Source organism: Cryptomeria japonica, chromosome 3 (genome assembly GCF_030272615.1).
Source record: "Cryptomeria japonica chromosome 3, Sugi_1.0, whole genome shotgun sequence".
NCBI classification, from domain to species: domain Eukaryota; kingdom Viridiplantae; phylum Streptophyta; class Pinopsida; order Cupressales; family Cupressaceae; genus Cryptomeria; species Cryptomeria japonica.
The window spans coordinates 567385227-567403076 of record NC_081407.1 but is presented as its reverse complement, the minus strand read 5'-3'; positions in this window follow the sequence as shown (position 1 = coordinate 567403076).

The window sequence follows — 17850 nt, the reverse complement described above, 5'->3', positions numbered from 1 at the left end:
TCCTGGTATCCATTTATAATCATATGGATGCAAACAAGCTTCAGACTTCCCTAGGAAAAGTTGGTTACAACCATGATTCCCGCTGAAAATAAATTACAATCATTTCATTCCTAACAGCTTTGAAGTTTGTTATTCCACTGCAGCATCTTCTAACTATTCTTGAACCTCTGCTTCTTGCACTGCATACTTGTTTTTCCATTCTTGGAACATGTCATCACAAGGCCACGAGAAGTTAACAATTTTTTTCTTCAATTTATTCAACCTTTTCCAAGTGTTCCTTAATTGCTTAACCTCTATCTCCAAAAAACCATAATGTGACTTCATTTTCTCAATTTCTTCAATTGTCTGAATAAACAAAGATGTGTCATCTGTGTTGATGACTTCATTTATCCTTTGAGACAAGTTATACCCTAGCTCATCAAGCCACACCTTTTCATCTTTTTGCTGACTTGAACTAACAAAACCCCCGAGAAACAATTCAAACTTATGGTTAGCATATTCCTTTCTATACAAGTTGGCCTTTCTCTCTACACCGGCCCTTCCTTCTACTAATCTGGTCATGCTTTTCACTAACTCACAAGTAGATTTAATATTTATCTCAGCCTCTGCCTCTTCATTAGATGAACACATAAGTTCCAAATCCACCTTTCTAGGCATCCATTTATTCAAAATTGGCTCCAAAGTAGCCTTGTCTTCTTTCAGATCAATCAACATATTCAAAATTCTCTTCATATAAATGTACACAATAGAAGCTCCTACTGTGTCAACAAATTTTAAGATTGTGCCTCTGAATTTTTCCTCATACTTATTTGCAAACAGGGCCTGAGCCTATTTCATCTTTCCCATTTCATCTTGTATGGTCTCAGTTGCTTGAAAACTAGAAGTCATAGGAGAAGGAGGAAATTCAATGATTGGACTAGTTGGGGGAGGCTTTGTTGGAGAAGAGGCAATCGATAAAGTGGAAGATTCACCCTTCTGGTATTGCCCTGCTAGTTGATTCTGCAACTTGGCAATGATACTATCCCTGTGGGCTACCTTTCCTTTGGCTTCATTATAAGCCTTTAGAACCGTCTCTAGTTTTACTTGAAGGTCAACTTTTTCCTTGGCTTCCTTTTCGGCTACTGCCACATTGAATTTTGCTGATTCCAAAACTATGCTGGCAGCTCCTACTACCCCTGTATCCTACACTCTTTTCACAATCATACCTCCAAGGTAGCTAGACCGTTAAGTATCCTTTCTCTTTCTGTTCTCATCCCTCCTTAGAGACCACATGACCAAAGCAACATGGTCCTTGCTAAATGTTACTCCTTCTAAGGGTTTTGTTTCTTTCCTTACTGCTTCAAGGACTAGTGCATCTGCTATATCCCACTCAGGGAGAATTAATACACCATCGTTTTCTACAATTTCTCTCCCCTGCTCAAGTGTAATGGTTTTGAATTTTGTCATCATTTCTTGTTTTACTTCTTCCTCCACTATAGATGCATCTTTGTGGGGTTTTTCACCTTGCCTCTCCTCACATTTGTCTTTGAATTTTTCTATATTTTGCTTCCAAACAAATTGCATGAAAGATCCTATTGTAACAAAATTATTATCAGCCAAGAATTCTTCACTGGCATTTTTGATGATAGGGTCTAACTCTTTTCCTTTAAACTCCTCTACAGTCAAATCCATTTCAGCACTTGGTGGCTCTTCAAGCGTCCCTTCTTGTACTTCTTCATAAGTATAGGCAATCTCCCCAAGACTTCCTAACTACAATAATTGCTCAGCCACTGCATGTTCATCTCCCACATGGATTAGGGATTGGGATGGAGAATATAAAGGCTAACCTGTTTGCACCTCTTTTCCCACCCTTTGCCTTTTAGGGGAATCTTGGATGTCAACTACATCCTCTATTGCTCTTTTCCCTTTTGAAGTAGAAGGTTCACCCCTGACTGGCACTAGAAAACTATATTTTGGCCTCTTGTGCATCACATATTCACTTGGAGGGATGGCCTTAGCAAAGGCATGCTTGGCTAGAACCAACTTAGCCTTTTCAGGATCATTTTTCAATATAACTTCCCTTTTCTCCTTTAAGGTCTACATTAAATCTTCAAAATAAAGTATCAATAATTTAGCTTTTTCCTCAAAGGGAGTAAAACTAGACAAAGGGTCATAACCAATATCAAATTGGTGGATAAAATCAAGAGCCCTTTTATATGCTATCCACTTTTCCTTTCTTAATTTCTATTCATCAAGGTTGAATTCATTTCTGATCAAACCCTCAAGAAAATGGAACTGGTGTGGTTTGCCTTTACATACGGCTCTCTTCTTGAACATACCATTAAAGAAGTCTTTAGGTTCAAACCTTGATACTATAGTAGACAACCTGAATGGCTGTAGGAAATCATCAAAATGTTTCCAACCACCCTTGGTGATTACAAATTGATGTGCAATGGTGACAGTTGGGAAAATTGTCCCTTTCCCCCTATTTGTTAATTTTACCTCTTGCAAACCCCCGATTTGCCTCAAGACCTCTGCAATTCCTATCTTCAATGGGACTTGATAGGGGAGAAAATATGGAGTTCCTTTGAAACCATAGACCCTGATCACAGTAGAGACAGGGTACAGGTATATATCACCCCAATTATGAGCAATCTTAATATCTTGAGCAAATTCCTTAGGCCTAAGGAATTCTAAGAGAGCTTTGGGAATTCTAGGGTTTTTTGGGTACAAGAGGATCCTAAGCCTAGATGAAAAAGATCTATCAAACTTCAAGTAACTCGCATCCTCTCTATCCCAAGACAAAATTATGCTCCACAATTGAACAAGCATCTCCTCATTATCCTTTTCCTTAATCAAGTCCATTTCACTAGCAAAATAATCAACACCTTTAAATAAAAACATGTGCATAAGAACATAATACCATCAAAAAGGTCTCTCTAAATTAGCATTTTTTATCCCCATCAACCCTTCATGAATGGCATCAGTAAGATAGGGTGCAAAGTCAAAAGTTACTACCAGAGATGGGTTCAAAATCTATGCTAACATGAGCATGTAATGGGTTGGCATGGTTGTTTCAACATCTTCCCCAAAAATATGACATAGGGACCAATACATCCCTTTAGCCCTCAAAGTAAATAGATTTAGAGAGAAAGGTTCCATGCTTCTAGGGCCTACAATAGTCAATCCTCCTATTTTGACAAAAAATTCTTTCAAAGGGCCATTACTGAGGTGATCTCTCTACACATTATAGACCTATACAAGTGTTTCAAAATTGAAGGGCTCTAAATAATTCGACACCTCACTAAGTTTGAATAATTTCCTAAACTCATCATCATTTATTTTAATTAATGACCCCCCATTTATATTTCTTACACACCTGGCAACAGGGTCATAGTTATTAGCAATCTGGGTCAACAGGTCCACATCCATGAAAACCCCAGGGACTATGAGATTTCCAACATCTAACTCCCATATACTATTCATTGGAGCAGAGGAATTTCTCTATCGAAATCCCACTTTGAAAAGTCCTAGACTTGATATCCCTATCTGTGAATCGCTTAACCAGTTCCCTTTTTCATACAAACCATCACCAATTCTCAGACGGGGAGCCTTGGGCACTAATTCTTTCATTTTAGCTGCGACATTAGTAGACATGGTTAATTGTTCTAAAAAATCATGACAAATGGCTCTATTCTGGTAATTACCTTCCCTATGAAATCTCTTTGCAGTGCCATCTCAGAATTACAGCTATTTCAATTGAACTTAAACAAACCTTTGAGAATTCAAGCACCGAGGGATATCAATTCAAACTGTAACTGTCAAGCAATATGCATAACTTACTTGTTGCCTGAAGAAATTTGCTCTGTGCACTGGTTCCTCTGTAAGAGTCTTCAAAATGAGGCCAAGGTTTCAGGTGATGTGAATCTTATTACGGAAACTGAGCATTGAATAGAAAGATTAAGCCACATGCTTCGACAATCAATTCACAATTGAATTTGAAATATGGCTCCAACGGACCACAAAGAATTTTCTAACTATCTTGCCTTTTCGCTACTTCACGAAAGATAAAAACCTCGCACCTTTTCATTGCAAAACAACACCATCCGTTGGATCCTAAAAGATATGCACATTCTTTACCTTACCTGATTCATCCTGCTTAGAAATGGGCACCACCTTCTTTTTGCTATTTCGCGAAGCATAAATCTCATGCATCTTTCCTTTACGAAGTAATGCTGACCGTTGGATCTTCTTGATGAATAATGATGAACAGTTAGTACCAAACCGGTACTGAGAGGGGGGGGGGGTGAATCAGTATAGACAAAAAAAACTTTCCCTGAATGAGTTTGACTGCAAAGACTGCACTTAACTGGTAAATAGTATCACCGGTCTAAATCAGGGCACTATCGGTAAAACACAGTGAGAATGTGAAAGACATAAATCGGTAACACTTAGATCTCCACACAATCTAATATCTCATTTCCACTTCACCCATATGCATAAACAAGTAATATATTATCAGAAATATAATGATTTCTATTTCAACATGCTTTACCACTTGACAAAAAATATTAAAGCATCACATGAAAAGCATCACACATGACACACTGATTTTTCACGTGGAAACCCAACTGGGAAAAACCATAGTGAGGATGAATACCCACAAGCTATTCTTTGAACTCTTTTGAACTCTGCTCTGTTAGGAGCCTAGTCTAGTTAAAGACTGTAAGGCCCTACCCCGACCCATCCTATCCTTTCAGTTATTTTTATTTTGGAACTATTTTGGATGCTAGTTTTGACACACTATGGATATAGAACTTTGCATGGTCCCACGATTTTTGGTAACATTGATATTTATGGATGCTTCATTTCTATGCCTTGTGGATTATAGAATATTATGTGATTCTAGATTAGGGTAATATTGTGATGAGGCAGGTTATTATCTGAATTTCAGGATTTGATATAATGTTAGGAAAATGTTTGCATATCTTGTAGATGGATCAAATTTTGAGGATTATGAGGAGATTGCTTGAATTGTGACAAATCATATTTCATAATGTCAAGTCTTTGCAAAATGAATGTATTGTATTCTGATTATGTAATATATATCATATGAGGTTATTTGGAAAGTACTAATGTTTAAATTGAGATGTGTAGGAAATTATCCATGTGACCATGGAAATATTATGGAGAATCAAGCCTAGGCCAATGTGCGTTAGTAAAACCAGGGGTTGTCTATTTGGAGAGACAACACCCCGTATGTACTGTATTTTATTCGTAAATGTAAAATGTTGCATGAGTGTAATTTGTATTTATTGGATTATTTAAATTGTTTAAGGGACAATTGCCATGTGTTTATTGTGATGTGGAATTATGTTGTAGTGTCACTTGACACCTATGTAGTATGTTGTGTTGGCAATTTGTCATGTCACCTTTTTGAAAGTTTTATTTTTGTTAATGGTTATATCCCCTAATTATCCTTGAAGGAACCAAGAAATCTAGGTTAGAGAGCCACAAGGAAGGTCAACTCAGAGTTGACCCGTAGGTTAACTTTAGGTGGACTTTCTGAAGGTCAAATCAACTCCTAGAGTCAATTTTAGAGCTTTTCTATTAGGCCTCATGGGGTACCTATGGGTGAAGGCCAAAATTGGCCATGTGTCTTTCCCTTAGGACTTGTTTAACCACCCAAAAAAGTGGTTTTCCCAAGATGGACGAATTCCATCTATAGGAGTGCCCTCCTTGGTAGGATAACCTTCTTGGAGATAGTAACCCCTCTTCCCCATTCCATTTCCCCTCTCTAGACACCTAGGTTAGGGAGTGTGTAAGACCTAGGGAAGACCAACCCAATGGGAGATCTCTCACACTATCCAAGAGGTTGGAAGGAGTGAGAGAGGCCTTCTTAGGCTAAGAATGGAAGCTTAGTGAGCTAATCACCCACTCTCCATTCTTGGAGATTTTTGGAAAAACTTGGAAGGAAAAAAAAACCAGTTTTAGGAATTAGAGGAATTTGGGGGCCAAGGATTGCAAGAAGTGTGTGGATTGGGCAGCTCATCTCCAACTAAATTTAGCATACCTATTGGCAGAATAAGGTTGGTTGTTATCTCCTCTTGTTTATGTTGTTTATGTTAGTTATGTTGTTTTGTTGAAGGAAAGATTTGGTTGTAAAGAAAGTGTGTATGTAAATTGTTGTTGAAGAAAATAATGTGTAGTTTTATTTCTATGTTTTTCTGTTCTGTGTTTTTGTTTTGGGAGTGTCCAAGATCTCCTACTCTTGGGAGAGTAGGATGATCTTGGGGTGGAAGAAGCATGACAGCCTTGGGTGAGAGGCTCTCCTTAAGGAGAGTGATCTCAAGGGTGTCCTTTGTGACCCTTGCTGCATAGCCTTGTGTATGCATTTGGGGGTCATAAGGGGAGAGAAATGGTTTTGAGCCTTTGGGGGGCATAAGGTGGTTGGGATGAATTCTGATTGAGTATTTTGTGTTGCCATGAGGTGGCTTGTGATATATATTTTTTTTGGCTGCAGTCTCCCCAATGGTACTTGGTCCACTTCCACCCATAGATTGATCTCCACAAATGTGGTGATAGTGTAGCTTGGGATGGGAGAGTGTATGTGTTGTGTGTTTGCCCTATTGCTATGTTGTATTGCTTGGTTGTAACCCGTCTAGGTCTTGATTCTCCTAGCTCGGGGGTGGCTTCTGGTAAGCCTAGGCTGGGAGGTGAGCATCCCATGGTCACAGTCCTAAAACTTTACTTGCAGGTGGCTTGGGGAAAAGACTAGGAGTTGCAGATTTTGTGTTGCAGACTTCTATTTCAGATTTCTGATTTTTATTTAAATGCAGAAAAGAAGAAAGAAATGTAACCTTATGATTTGTAGCAGAAAAAAAAAGAAGAGAAAGTGCATATGTAAATATAGGGCTTAAAATGATTCTGTGTCTATTTAAATAAATGTAATTTTTATTTTCTGTGTAAAAATTAGAGAAAGATGACTGTTTAGATTTCCTACCCATTTTCTTATTTGGGTTATTGTAACTATCATTCTGGAAAAACAATGTAAATGTAATTCTTTTTATTATATTTTTATGTCTATTGTGTTTGCTGTAGTCTACATTTAAATCTGGTCTGTAACATGTTTATTTACTGCATTAGTAAGGAAAAGAAAAAGAAATGCAGTAGGGTTATTATTTACTTGCATAGCTTAATTCTGTTAATTTTATGACTGTTTTAAAAAAAAAAGAAGTGAACTAATATTGTTTTTTTTATTTCTCACTATTTACTTGCATAGTTTAGAATCTGTTATTTTATGACTGTAAAAAGAAAACCAGAACTATTTTATTTCTGTAGCAAGTTTAAATGAAAGGAAGAAAAAATAAATAAAATATAAACCTATTCTAAATGCTGAAAGAAGACCAAAAAAAACAGAATGTAGATGTTTAAAATCTCAAAACGATATAAGGGTTTTTAACCCTATTACTTCAACATTTAGTCATATATATATTTCTATATGTATATAAGTATATATATTGAAAATATATACCTATATATATAGAAAATATATATATATAAGATTTCCTGTATATGTATACCTCTGTAACAACGAAATTAAAAAGAAACAAAAACATGTATTCTGAATCCTGTGCATCTCTGTTACAAATCATATAAAATATAATGCAGAATAAACCCTTTTATCCTACATATATATATATATATATATATATTCTGCAATCTAAAGTCATGCTCTGTGGGTGCCTGTAGAAGAAAATATCTTCATATTCACAACTTATATTGTGCATATATATATATATATATAAAATACACATTGATATTAAAAAAAAAATAAACACATCACATAAGCTATGCCCCACGAAATGTTAAATGAAAAACAAAAAAATATAGTAATGATAATGCCGGCCGAACCACTGTGTGTAAACACAGTGGACGGCTCACGGGCCGCGCCACTGTGTTTACCCACAGTGGACGGCACGGCAGCCGAGCCACTGTGTGTAAACACAGTGGGCGGTGCTCGGGCCGCGCCACTGTGCTTACCCACAGTGGACGGCACGGAGGGTGCCGCCACTGTGTGTAAGCACAGTGGACGGTCCGCGGCCGCCACTGTGTTTATACACAGTGGACGGCAACCGCCGTCACTGTGTATAAACACAGTGGCGACCGGGAGAGCCCCGCGCCGCCTCCTCTCTGCGAAACCCTCCGCCGTGCCCTAGCCTTGCCGAACCTGCAACCCCCAAAACCACAAAAAAAAAAAAGGGGACACTCAATAAAATATAGACATTTAATAAACCCTAACCCATTTCGGGTTAGGGTATAAAAGGATGAAAAATAAAATAGGTCAAGTGTAAATTATAAAAATGCAACCCTAACCCAATTTCGGGTTAGGGTTAGCATTATAAGAATTATATATATATATATATATACAAATAAATGTATTTACATATATATATATATATATATATATATATATATATATATATATATATATATATAAGTAAGAGAATTAAATTAGAGCATTATAATTGATTTTTAAATTATAATGAGGGTTAGTATTTAAAAATATATATATATGATTTAAATGGGGATTTTTAAACATTGATTTTAATATATATATATATTGGGGTCAATTCAATAATGGGATTTTTTTTATATGACCATTTAGATTGGAGTTTTAAACTTGGTTTTAATATATGAAATGAGGTTAATTAATGATAGAATTATTATACGTCCATTTACTCCTTAGGAGATTTGAAATTTTAAAATAGTAAAATTTTAAAAAGGGATTTAAGAATGAAGGGGTTATCAAAATTGGAAACACCATACATTAACTCGATTAATTTAATTAATTAATCAATAGACTTCCCTCATTATATTTGGGGTATTAGGAAAATTTAAAAGGGGAATTTGAAGAACCAATTTTATGGACCATAAACCCTTGGGGGTAAGCTTGGGCCAAATTTAATTTAATCGACAAATTAAGAAGTTAGGGAAAATTAGAATTGGCCTTAGCTTATTGTCGGTTTTAGTGGGCAAACGACATTGTAGTAATTCGAACCCTCATCAGTTGGATGTATATAATAATTTCGCAGGTGTATCAATTAATCAATAGCATTATCCTTATATGGATTGGGAATGATTTAATACCTTAAGGTAACCAATTATTCCTTGATTTAATTAGCGACAACTTGTCTTAGGTAATTGAGCTAGCTAACTAATCGGCAATGCAAATTAATCTTCACCAATCAAGTCACTCGCTCGAGTTGGTTATTTAACTTAACCTTAGTAAGTAAGTTAACTACATCCTAGATAAGACAAAACTTTAAATACAGTCGTTATGTATTAGGATTTATAGCGAGTTCATGACGTCAAAAAAATTTTTGTTGTTCCGTTTTTGTGCCCTAAAGTTTGGGCACGACAAAGACTTTTACAATAGGTTCTGCTAGGAGCTGATCCTGCTAGGGATCACTCGATTAAGGGATGGCTAAATACCCGGTTAAAGGTTAGAACCCTGTTAAAGGTTACCTCACAAGAGGATTTGAAGAACTCATTGAATTGAGTCACCCTGTTAAAGGATTTACACAAAATCCTATTAAAGCTACCTGGTTAAGGGATTTTCCAACTGCTGAAATGGTTAGAAGTTAACAGGTAATACACTGATATGATAACATCACACAATGCCAAGGCAGATCCTCTTTAGCTCCTTTGCTTCTGCAATCACACTTTGCAGGTATCAACACACTTCTCTAGTTTGGAAAGAATCAAGTATCTCTTCACTTGGATACACACATAACATTTTCCAACAACTTCACAATGCAAATCATCATCGAGCTTATAGGAAACAGATTGGTCGGTAGCATAAACCCTAAACCCTAAACATTTAGGTTATCAATACAATCAGTCCAATCCTGACCGTTCAAACACTTTTCATAGTATAAAACAATCTTGAACACATCTCAAGATGTTCTCCATCATTCATTCTTGCCACTTCTGGAAGCTGATAACCCATCACGCGTTCTCCATCGTTTACAGAGACAACACACATTCCCGAGGTAGATAGGATCAATCTCCATGCAAGATCCTCAAGGAAATCCTTTACGTGCATAAGGCTGATGTGGCAACATGATCTGATCTTCATTTTAATGCTAACCCATCATCAAATCACACAGACCTAATATGCATCAACTAGAAACCCTAAAGCCGAGACTACCAACCGGTAGTCATACCAAATGAAACCCCGATATAAAACTTACCATATATCGGTTCACATTCCAACATACTGGTTCACTTTGAACAAACATACCACTTCACTTTTTCACATATACCAGTTCACATCATCATACCGGTTCCCTTGCCAGTTTTCTTACTTCAATATACCAGTTCATACTTTAGCATATTGACATCAATGACAACATATAATATCATCATGTCATCAAACTCTGCACATATGCCAACAATCTCCTGCTTTGGCATTGATGGCAATAAACAAAGATATCTCTTTGCTTCACATCTACTTCTCCCCAATACTGCAGATATCTTCTCCGCTTCACATCTTCTCCCCCTTTGACAACAATGCCAAAGTGGAGGCACACACATGTATGTTCCACTATGGTGCTCCCTCTAAGGAGTAGCATCCTTCAACATACCAATCCTGAAAAATATTTATCAATGCAATACCTGATTGATGTGGATCACACACCTTTAGTTCACCTCTTGAAGGTGCAGTACCCCTAATTCACCTCTCAAATAGGTAAATGTAGACTTTGGTAGAGGCTTGGTGAATATATATGCTAACTGCTCCTTATTGGAAACATGTTCCAATACAACTTCTTTGTTCTGAACCTTCTCCCTCAAGAAATGATACTTGAGCTTGAAGTGCTTGGTTCTAGTATGCAAAACTAGATTCTTGGAAATATTAATTGCACTTGTGTTGTCATAGAATATACTAACCAGTTTAGATACAGGAACTTTGAAACCACTTAATACATGCTTCATCCAAATTGTTTGAGTGCAGTTCATAAATGCTACAACATATTCCACTTCTACTGTAGACTGAGAGATACAACTCTGCTTCTTACTCATCCATGAGACTAGTCTACCACCAAGAAAGAATGCACCACCAGTTGTGCTCTTTCGATTGTCCATATTACTAGCCCAATCAGCATCTGTAAACACTTTGAGGTTGAAATCATTACTATATGGATACCATAATCCATAGTCAATAGTTCCCTCCAGATATCTAAGAATCCGCTTGACTGCTACCAAGTGGGATTCTCTTGAACTTTTCTGGAACCGTGCAGTAATGCCCACTGCATGTGCAATATTTGGTCTTTTATGTACTACATAGTGCAACTTACCAATCATTGATCGGTATTCCTTCTCATTTACCAACGTTGAGTCATCCTCTTTTGACAATTTACAACCAGTCACCATTGGTGTACCAACCGGTTTGCTGTCTTCCATGCCAAAGGTCTTCAACACCTCTTTGACATACTTGGACTGGATACCATCTTTCATTTGTTGAATCTATAGTCCAATGAAGAACTTAAACTCCCTATAAGTGACATCTCAAATTCCTTCTTCGTCTCATCTATAAAATCATGACTGATCTTGTCATCTCCACCAAAAATTATGTCATCAACAAATACTTCACAGATCAGAATCTGATATCCTTCTGACTTCAAATAGATATTGCTATCTTCACTTGTTCTTTCAAATCCAATCTTCACAAGATGGGCGTGTAAGCATTTATACCATGCTCTAGGTGCCTGCTTCAATCCATAGAAGGCTTTATGTAGCTTACACACCATGTCACTGTCTTCTGACAGGGCAAACCCATCTGGTTGCTCTATATACACCTCCTCTTCAAGTATTCCATTCAGGAATGCAAATTTTACATCCATTTGATATACTTTGAATCCCTTGAAGGCTGCATATGCAAGAAGCATATGAACTCCTTCCAATCTAGTTACTGGAGCAAAGGTTTCTCCATAGTCTTCTCCTTGTTCTTGAGCATATCCCTTACACACCAGTATGGCTTTGTTTCTTACCACTATGCCATCTTCATTTATCTTTTTTCTGAAAACCCATTTGGTGCCAATGTCATTTTTATGCTCAGATCTGGGTACCAAAGACCATGTGCCATTCTTTTCTATCTGGTCAAGTTCGTCTCCCATTGCCTTGATCTAGTCTACATCTTTATGTACCTCTTTAAAATTTTTAGGCTCAAATTCAGAGATCATGCAAGAGTTTTCTCTAACCTTTTTTCTTGTCAGAATTCCTCCATCCTTGTCTCCTATGATCTGCTTTGGATCATGATTCAACTTTACATACCTAGGAATGATCTTAGCTATTTCCTCTTGCTTTTCTTCTTCATCCTCATCTTCATCAGCATCACCATCTACCGATGTAGGAGCACTATTACTAGTACTAGGCTGTTTTACAACCGGTTCATCTACCACTTGCTCACTGCTGGTTTCCTCAAGTTTCTCAGAGGTTTCATCAACTCTGACATTAATACTTTCAACAATTCTCTGAGTCATATTGTTGAAACACTTAAGAGCATTTCTCTTGGTGGAATATCCTAGGAATATTCCCTCATCACATTTTTCATCAAACTTGCTTTGGTGTTCACTCCTCTTGATATAACACTTGCTACCAAGCACTCTAAAGTAGCTTACTACAGGAGTCTTACCGGTCCATTACTCATAAGATGTTTTATCCTTACTATGGGATGCAAAATTCATTCTTCTTTTAACAAAGTAATCAATTAGAAACAAGGGAAATCATGAATCCCTATCCTAATCATAATTTAACAAACAATAGAATGGAATAATGCAATTAAGGAATAAGAATTGTAAATCAAATCAAATCAAGAACTCCCTATTCCGTGACTGTGTAGAACTTCCATTTCTCTTCTCCTCTTCGTGGTATGATGACTCTCAGATATTGCGCTGGTAACTTGCAAGTGACACAAAGATTCAAAGTTCGTGATTGTTGAAAATGGAGATTGGATGCTCAATTTATAGAAAATTGGAGAAGATTGATTGAAAGGTGGAACAGATTGATCAAGAGGTGTGAACTTAGGTGAGCTCAAATGAAAATTGATAGTTGAACTGCTGATTGTAGGAGTGAAACTCAATAGATTGAATAGATTAAAGGAGTCAAATGATTGATGAAAGAGTTAACTGAAGGAAGAAAAAGAATGATTGGAGGAAATAAAGAGGATGACACAGAGAGCTTAATTTAGAAAAAGCTAACTGAAAGATGAAAATAGAGATTGGAGAGATAAATGATTTAATTAATTAATTGATTGAATTAATTAATTTAGCATGTGCTTGCATTTAGATTTAGATTATTAATTTAATCTTTGCATGAGATATTATTCAAATAATTAAATTTATTAATTCAATTTAGCATTTGAATATATTTAGAACTTAACTTTGATTTTCAATTTGGTTTTTGAAATCATGCACATGTAATTGAATTTGGAAGAAATTAGAAAAATATGAAATTGAATGAAATTAGAATTTGAGGATTTGGAAATGGAAGAATTAATTAGCTAATTAAATAATTTAAAGAAACTATTTAATTATTTAGAAATGGAATTTAATTAAATAATAAAGATTATTTAATTTAAAGGATTAAATCTAATTAATTAAATAACAAATATTTAATTAATATTTAGAAGAAGGTTGAATGATTAGATGATTAGAGATAGATATTGAATAATTAGTAATTTATTTAAATAATAAAGATTATTTAAATTGGGGAATTAATCAGAATTAATTAAATAATAAATATTCAATTAATATTTAGAAAATGGTGATAGAATAGCAAAATAGAATAAATTAGTAAGATTATGAAGAAATGTGAAATTAGAAGAATATGATTAATTAAATTAATTAAATAATTAAAGAAGTATTTAACTAACTAGAGGAATAATTAGTACATGATCAATGAGACATTTTTAGGTGTCTACATTTGCCCCTCTTTGAGACAAAGTCAGAACGACATTGTTTCAAAGAAAATGAAAATTTCTGCCCTAGTATGCCTTGGTATTGATGTATAGTGTGAATATGCCCCCTCGGAAAAGGTGGTCAGAAAATTCAAAAATTGAGAGCATGTTTTCAATACCAGTGTAAAGAGAAAGCGTGTGAAATTTCATGTCATTTCGAGATTGTTTGAGTAGGTTACAAGTTGTTTGAAGCTGGCGGGGACCACGGGCATCAAGGTGTCAAAAAACCCTAATTTTGAGCTATAAATAGAGATTTTTAGGATTTCATTTGCTCATTTGCACTTTGGTAATTCCTTGGTTTCTTTGCAATTTATGTGCTTGTTTCTGTGTATTTGATCATCATGGCTTGTTATAGAGCTTGATTACACTTGTCGGATCGAGTACGTTCATATCAGAGACCTCCTGGGATTGGCGGCATGATATTTTTCCATTGTTTTTTCCTTTTTTTTGCCTGTTTTTATGTCTGTTTTTCTAAAATTTTCCATGATCACTTTTTGCTCTGCGTTACGCAATCACTTGTCGATTTTCACGCATTAGTGTTTAGTGTACCGCAAATGCTTTAAATGCTACACATGCATCGTAAGTGCTACGCATTAGCTTTAACATGCCGCATTCGTGTATATCATTACACATAAGTGAATTTTGTCACGCATGCGCCCATTTTGTTACGCATTAGCTTTAATCGTCATGCAAGAGTCATATTTGTACTGCATAAGTCATGACTATTACACATTCGTTGTATATGTAAGTTTTTGTCATGCGTTTGAAAATATTTTAAGTTTTTGCTGGATCCGACATCTGATATTTTGATCATTTTCTCATTGCAGGAGAACATTGGAGTGTTATACTGTCGACAGAGAAGACCTAGTGGACTTGATCTTCGAGCTGACTTACCAGATGAGGAGATTGAGCATATTCGTCAGCTTGGTCTTTACCATGTATTGCATTTGCCAGAGGTTATGGCCAACAGGGCCATGATTACAGCTTTGATAGAGCGGTGGCACTCAGAGACGTGTTCGTTTCATCTTCCAACTGGTGAGGCATCCATTACCTTAGAGGATGTATGGCATATACTATGTATTCCCATTCATGGTGAGAGAGTTATATATGACCATGATGATGGCATTGTTGGACTATGTGCACTTTTTGAGTGTGAGATTCAAGATTTGCAGATTAGTGGTCATTTTGAGATCCCTTGGGCTCAATTAGACTATGATGACTTGACCATTGTATTATGCGGTATTGTCGGTGGTTTACTGATACCTGATCGACGAGGTCATAGGTTTCCAGTTGGATGGGGCAGAGTACTCCATGATATGATTGTGCATTGTCGACTGTATGCTTGGGGTCCTTGTCTACTTGCCATGTTATACTATTAGATGCATGGTATAGTCTATATGGGATACCATTCTATCAGTTGTGGTGTTACTTTGCTTCAGTCATGGGCATGGGAGCATAGTTCTATTTCTAGGCCTATCATTCATGTAAACTTGCAGCCTAGTGAGCCTTATGCCTTCAGGTATACAGCAAGTATCAGACACAGGGGTTCAGGGAACACCTTGTACTGGAGACATCAGTTTGATATATTGCATCATTTCATTTCGAGACCTTACTTAGATTTCCCCAGTTGGCCTGATGATGTAGTGCATTTGTCTTTCTGCCGACAACAGAGATATCTTATTGGGAGGACCTTTGAGACGCAACAGATTATCGAGATGTATCTTCCAGTGTGGGTTCTCAAATAGTTTGGTGAGGTATAGGTGACACCTGTGGTTACTGCATATTTTGCCCGTGTATCGCGAGAGGTATCTGATTGGGGTGTGTGTATTCAGCCACATGTTGCTTCTGCTGAGTTCGATTCTTTGCAGCCATTACTCTGGGGTTGGGGTAGAATCATTGAGTGATAAGAACTCATAGTCATGAGAATCTATCTCACTTTCAATATATGTTTCATCATATGAGCTATCATCACTTATTTCTTCTTGTTCCTGTCCCTGATTCTGTTGTATATTGACTGGTCTTCTTTGTACATTAGTGACCCTTCTTAAGCCAGGTATAAGCCTTTGCAATCTTTCTTCATCTATTTCGTTAGGTTGAGCCCGAGTTGCTTCTTGTGGTAGAAGTAGTGACAATAACCATGGGTGGGATTCAGGTGCTGGGGGTAATCCTGCATCTATTGCCACATTAGCCTATACTATTGTGTCAATAACTGCATCATTTGGTAACTCCATGATAGGTTCTTGCAAGAGTTGTCTCATGTCTTCCCCATCTGATTCTGTGCTTAGTGATGTAGGTACCTGATTGCTTATTTGAGATGAATATGGAAGAGCCTGTGTAGACAAATTCCTTTGTGATATGTAATCTAATGGTTTTCTTGGTCGATTTAGTATATCAAGGGTACACTGTCTGGCTTGTGTGATATGTTGTACATGCTTGTATCCCAATCCTTGATTTCCTGGATTATCATTAGGAACAACAAGTTCTAGTCTTGTTTTTGTAACCCAAGGCCTGTAGTACCATCATATCCATGTCTTTGGAGTATTTTGAATCCATTGCCATACTGATCTGTGTGTATTCTGGGTATTGTCATATGAGCTTCTTCTCTATATATCCAATGGTTAACATCTTCGTTCAAGGATTCTTCCTGTAAGTCACCCCATCTAATGAAAGAGCATGAGTCTGAGGATCTGACAATTTCTTTTCCTTTGTCTTGCTTTTGCACTATAGCGTTAGGTTTCTCAAAGGACTTATGAGAAAGAGACAACTATTTCCCATTTAAAGTATTTGCAATAGAGTACTCTCCACAACCCATATCCTTTATTTGTAAGGAGGATGTCGTAGGCATATCTTTTTGTGTTTCTATGATCTTTAATGTTTCCAACTGTGTAGTGAGAGGTGCGGCCTGATTGATAGGTACCTAATTATCAACACTATCTTTCAGATAATTGCAATGTTGGAAAGGATTTGGATCACCCTTTATGGTGATTTCAATACCATTGTATGGGAATTTGATGCACTGATGAAATGTGGATGGTACTGCTTGCATGGTATGGATCCATGGGTGGCCCAATAACATGTTATATCCTAGCTCTTTGTCCAAGACTTGAAAAGCGACCTCTGCCATTATTGGTCCTACTTGTACAAGTAATGTTACAATGCCTTTAGATGGACGTTCTTCATCATCATAAGCCTTGATATTTATCCTTTTGGAAGAATAAATGTGAAGTTCATAATATCCCAGTGCTTTGACCAACTTTAAAGTATAAATGTTGAGACCAGCTCCCCCATCTATAAGTACTCTTTGGATTCTTTTCTTATGAATGTAAGCTTCCAGATGTAGTGGGTCATTATGAAGCAATTTATCACTAGGAATATCTTGTTCTGTGAATGTAATACGTGTACCTTGTGTCAGATTTCCTACCATAGACTGGAAGGTACGTTCATCTATATCTCTGTCCACTACTAAATCTTGAAGTTCTTTGTCTAGTATAGCTCTATGATTGGGTGAGATACGTAGTAGTTCAAATAATGATATCTATGCCAGAGTTTTCTTAAGTTTCTCAACTACATTGTAAGTCCCTACTGCTGGTGGTTGATTTTGTGGTATCCCTTGTAGAGTTACCTTTGACCTGCGAGTAACCACTGCACAGTCTCTGTCTCTGGGAGTAATTGTGATTGTAGCAATTGTATCATTTGTATCATAGGCTGTTTTATCTAGATTTATATTAAATCCTTCTTCATAGTCCCAATGTGTATGTTTGACATCCATAATATGTTCAATGAGTTCATCTTCAAACCAATCTGAGTGAGATGGTTGATCTTGCCCCTAGTCTCTGAGACAAAGATTGGTA